The sequence below is a fragment of the Notechis scutatus genome, chromosome 1 (genome assembly GCF_049901735.1).
Source record: "Notechis scutatus isolate UNSWTSFEM ecotype Mainland chromosome 1, rNotScu1.2, whole genome shotgun sequence".
Lineage (NCBI taxonomy): Eukaryota > Metazoa > Chordata > Lepidosauria > Squamata > Elapidae > Notechis > Notechis scutatus.
The window spans coordinates 236,350,060-236,356,287 of NC_142009.1; positions in this window are offsets into that span (position 1 = coordinate 236,350,060).

Below are 6,228 nucleotides of genomic sequence, written 5' to 3' on the forward strand. Positions count from 1 at the left end.
CTGAATATACTAGTAATTTTTCACCTGTAATTTCATCACAGTCATATGATTTATAGTACAATTCTGTCTTTAACTGCTCTCCGCACACGAAAAATGAAAGGACAAACTGACTGTAAAGAAATAAATTTTGAAATAATTGCATGCCTCTCCTATATTCCCTTTATTATCTTTAGAAAAGAAATTGTTTCAAAGAAGAGAACAATCCCTGTCCTAAAAACTTTACCATTGCTTTTAAAGGAATGAGAGGAAGGCATTTAGATTAAGTGAGGCAACAGGATTTTTAACTGTTTTACATTTAAATTACTGAATTGTTTACAGTGCTCTATTTACACATCCTCTCCTGTATGATTCTTAGAAATTAAATGCCTGTGATTTGGTGCTTCCCTAGGAAAGGGTTAAATGATGGAGTTCTGCAAAGCATTTGCTTTGTAAAGCCATCTTATTCATCCATGCACAACTGCATCCCTTTAGCCTAGCATAGGATTTGCACGTACAGACAGGCACAAAGATACCTGGGAAAGCTATCAAAGAGAGCTATCCAAAGGACACAGATTTTTAATGTTTTGAGGATATTTTTTTATAAAGCACCTCTTTCATTGACTTTGGCATTATGTTAAATTTATTTTTGCAAACTTATATTTCTTTCTTGAACCTCATTTACTCCTATTATTATAACATACTTTTATTGTTGCTATGGCCTTTCTCATGCAGCAAGCTATCTGGCATGCAAACACATTAAAAAACACTTTGATTTTCCTTTTTTTTTAAGACCCTAGAATTATTTATTTTAAATTAGGGGGAAGAATTTTTCCTATATTTTTTCTTATTCTTTTCTTGCAAGTAGAACTACATTAGGTGCTATTATAGGTAGATATTTTTTCATTTGCAAAAACTGTATGGCAAATCCTTCAGAAATGGGGAAAGATGTGGCTGCTTTAATCATTCAACAAGAGGTGCTTTTTAAAAGCTCTCACAAATTGCTTGTTACTTTAGATCAAGAGTGTCAAACTCCCGGCATCATGGTGACGTCATGTGACATATTGGGACTTTTTCTCCCTTCGCTAAACTGGGTGGAGGCAGGGCCAGCATGTAACGCATCTGGCCCGTAGATCACGAGTTTGACACCCTACTTTAGATGATAAGTCATCATCTTGCTATAAAAGCCTGATATAAATGTTTGATATAGATATTGGCTACAAAATATTTTTTTATTTGACAGTTGTAATTGTAAAGAAATAGAAAATTACACAGTGGACCTACTTTACATTTTAAGTCATCTTTACATATTTCTGTCATTCATATATATAGTTAAATTACTATAGTGTTTCTACTGCTTACTTTCTATTTTTAGGTCATAATTTCAATATACTATGCATGTTCAAAACCTTTATATAGTTAATGTAAACCAAAAGTATCTCTTTCAATCACTGCAAATTAATTCAGCATTTGTCATAGTCAGATGTAATTTAAAATAACTCGCTATTTAGTCAAGAAGGAAAAGACAGAGTAATGTGAAAAAGACCTTAAGTTGTATAACTGCTTAGTAATTCCATGGCCTTTATGCAAGATTATTTGACTTAATTTGCCTCCAATTAAGAAGGCAAACTCCAATTCTAATTTCATTCTTCTTTGGGTCTGATTTCCAAGACCATATTTCTCATGGCCTAGAACTGTCATCCTGAAATATTTTAGAAAACCTGGATTATCTTGAAATGTCAAAAACAGAGGTACATGTAGGTGTTTTCAGAGAAAGACTATACCAATTATTATGTTGGCATAATTGAGATCTAGACTTAATGTTTGTTACTCAGCTGTTGACTCACAATTGCTATCCAGACTAAATATGAACAAGGACTCACAATAAGCTTTAGCATAGGCCTACACTTCCCTGTCTTTGCAGACTTCTAGATTCATTATTTATTTCTTAGAATGAATTCACACATTAAAGGAAATAAAGAAAGGATATTATGGTTTACTAACCTAACATAAGACAGAACAAAAGCTGAACATATAATTCTAGTCGTTTTCCCCCTCAGATTTCTCATTTATGACCATCTCTAGGATTTGTGACAAAATCTGGTTTGCCATGGAGAAAAACAACAAATGTTCACCACCTCCTAATCTCCATGAAGTTTCATTCCAAACGTATTTGATTTTGAGCTCATTCCACTTGCAGTACTTTAGTCCATATCACCTTCATGGTTCTTACAAAAGACAGGTTTTTCAATAACATGACGGGATACCACAGGAATCTTTTTAAGCATTATGAGAAAATTCAAGAGCACCGAAAATTTAGTTCTTATACATCGCAGGAGACCTGCACTTGGAATAATTTGTTCCAAAATGAGCTGTCAACAAATCAGTGGTGATGATTAGGAGTGAAGGCCGAATTCCTATTCCCAAGCTAACCAATTTTGTAAAGAAGACATTACCTTTCAGCTAGAAATAGAGGTACACAGTTTACAGAAATGCCATATAGCTGAAATTATCGCAGAGGTATTCCCCTAACTGCAACAGTCTCAACATAGTGCTTTAAAATGACTTAAATTTCCTCTGCTCCTGAATCATATGATTGTTATTTTAAAAAAATGCTCTGGAAATGTACTGCCAGCAGCATTGTTATAAATATGGTCCTATATAATTCCCAGGCCCTTAAGCTATTTCTACTATTCTTTGCTATCATTATCCCTGTATTATTTCCTGAAATTATATCAGGGAAAAATAAAGTATAGATAACGCGAGCCTAAATTGGAGCAATATTCATATTATAGAACTTTTGTTTCCTGAATTCCCTGCCTTACGGGTCTGTTTGCTGGTGGATTTAAATAAGAGTTATAAACAAATATCAGTTTTGATTATGCATTTGTCTAATTTGTAATTTTTTGAGTACAGAATTGCTCCCTTTTTACGATCCTGTAATCCCTTAATTCAGGAAAGATTTGGGCTGACTGAATGGAGCTGAGCGTTTACTTCCTGATGCCATGTGGAGTTCACAGCAGATATTTTTTCTCTATGCCCTAGGAGAGAAACATCTGCCTCTACCTAGGATTGAACTCTCAATCTTCTGAATGGGAGGTGTCTTCACTACTAGGCCACCAGGATTGCTGTTACTGCCCTAAATGATAAATCATTCTTGATCCGTGTTCAGAAAACACTCTTACCCTAATAAGTTATGTGTTAGTTTTCTTTTTTTTAATAAAAGGATTATACTGAAAATAAAACATAAAGATAACTGTAGGAATTATACAATATACATGTATATCTATATAGATATATATAGTTTATTTCACACAATCCTGATAATAGTTACAGGTATATTGGGAATCATTTACAGTTCCATAGAAAATGGAGTGGCTATGTAGCTTCTGATGCAAATAACATACTGTGTGTAAAGCATACACGTTCCCAATCAACCCACCCCACCATTCACACAATGAATTTTCAAAGCTAAGACTAGATTCAGCTATGTAGGAAAGCCTTGAGAATGCTAGGATACAGTGTTGGGTGTCATACAACACTGTAGGTCACAAATGGGACAAGCTAAACTACTTTAATTTTCAGTCTAATAGTTCTACTCTACCTGCATTATTGCATTTATACGCATTTTAAAATTCAAATAAAAGAATACTATATGGGAAAGGAAAAATTATTTGCCATTTTAAGGAGCTGAGCTGAAGCCCATACAAAGTGTCCATAGAAGCATAGGCAATATCAGAAGATTTCAAAAGGTTCAGATTTATTTTCTAACTTAAAGTGGTGTGATTTCACATTTGCTTTGACAAAAGGTAGTCTGCAACAGCTGACTTCCAAATGAAAAAAAGAAAATGCCTTAATCTCTGTTATGCATAGGCCAACATAATTTAAGTTTGCAATTACCAATTTTGTTCTTTCCAATCGTGTTGGACTATATCTTGGAACTGGGTGGGTTATAGCCTAGGACCTATGGAGAATCTCAAGTTCTTCATGTAAGTGTGCCTGTTGAGTAAGGGAAATAATTAATATTATAGACTACTCAAATTAATGGGGAAACTCTTTAGTAATGTTACATAATTTTTAGAAAACTTTTGCTGTGGAGTACATTTTGTATGATTTTGTTTTTTTGTTCAAATGAATCTAGAAGCAGATAGCAAACGTTCAGATTGAATCAACTAGCATTTCCCATCTACAAGGATTACTTTTGGCCTTCCCTTAACCATAAATATAGGAAAAGATATAAGAAATATGAGGGGGTGGGAGATCACCTCAAATACATTTACGAACAAGGACACAGGAATATCACAAAAGGGGTATTCTCCTTGCATTTTTGGTCACTTGGGAAACTGAAGCTTCTATGATTGAAAAATTAGCAACTGATTAGACAACTTTAATTGCACCATGTAGCACTCATCAATTCTGCACAAGTTATAATGATGGAACTGTAGCTGCTAGCTTATAATCAAGGCATGGCTTTGAGATTGAAACTTTGAGATTATAACAGAACTATCTTTCATATCCCAGATGCTTTGGGCCATGTTTATATTAAGAAACAAGAAATATTAAGTGATTACATCAACCAATGCTTTTTTCCTCATTCATCCTAGATTACAATTCAGTCATAATTTAAAATGACGTTGGAGTCAGACTGAAATGGAAACTGTTTGGCAGTGTGTGGGAGGTTCTGTTGTGGAGAAGATGAAGTGGGCCTTGTACCCTGGGCATCTTAATAGATGGTTCAGTGGAGGGGAAAGGAGTGCTATAAGAAGAATGGAAGAATGTAAGATAGACAGAGCCAAAACATTTTGGGTAGAAGTATAGTCTTAACATTTGCACACTTGTACATACTATATATTTGTCTAAACTAAAACACTTTTAATTTTTAGATGCTAGTTCTTCTCATTACATTTTATTGTCCCAACACATCTAAAACAACCATCTAGATACAACAAAAATGGCTTTTGGGGGTGAGAAGGAGTTTCTTATCCTTTTACTAGTTTTCCCTCTTTCTTTTTTCACATTTTAGTCACTAAAGAAACACCAACCATTTCTGTAAACATTACAGGGGCAATACTTAAAACTAGTCAAGAATATAGTGTAGCTTCCTCTAACTCATTTTTAGTATTAAATAGTAAAATCTGAGTCTTTCTTTCAGGTAAAAAAGCAAAATATTATGTTGGGAAAAACACCATGACTTCAAGTATCAGCAAGAATGAATTACTGATATAGTTGAAGCATCGCTGCAATTATAGCTGCGTCACCTTGAATACTCAGTTCATGCATAAGTTCCAGTATGTTTAATAAAGTAACCCTCTTGAATGTCCTGTACAAGGTTGATAAAGGCCTGATCTTCCTGACTCCAGTGATACAAGTTTATGGCCAAATTGAGATTGCTACTATGTCTTAATATTTTGTACTAAGAAGCTCTGCAAAGAAGGAATGTGATGGAACTGTCTTTCCAGATTTATATGCAGAATGAAAACTTTTGTATAATCTCCATAAAAATGAGAACTGATATATTCCCCACAAATAAGCACATATAGAAAGTTTGGCCTACTGGATGTGGATTTTTTGATAATACATGATAGACTTACATTAAATGTGTATTCCTGTGCTAGCAGGTTATACATGGACATCCACAGGGTAGATTGGGTAGAGAATGACAGATGTATCATGACATCATCAAACACATACAAAGGCTGTGACTTAACTACTTCGGGGCTATCAAACTTACAGCCTGCGGGCTGGATGCATCATACACTGCTCACGGCCATGCAAAGGGGGGAAAAGTCATGATACATTACATGACAATGCTGTGATGACCTGTTTGACACCCCTGAGCTAGTTGCATCAGATATTGTGACATCATGAAATTACTGCACCACTTAAACAGTGATATCATAACACATTTTGCTATTATAGCAGTTTGCTAATGAATTTGCTGGAGCTACCATGTCTTCTCAGTGTTCAAAGACTGTCTCAAGGTCAGTTTCCCCAATTCCATTACATTAAAATTAAAGATGGGGCAAGGATAACAGTTCCAATATTAACAACAAAACTACCGTGTTTCTCATATAATAAGGCCGGGTCTTATTTTTTTTTACCTCAGTGTTGGTGGGGCACTTCGTATCAGGGTCAACGCAGGCAGCACCATATCCGGGTATGCAACAAAAGTACTTCCTAACGGCAAGCCCCCCCACCATTGCCCCCCATTTCTCATGTTTTAATATAGGCCTTAATATGGGGGAGGGGCTT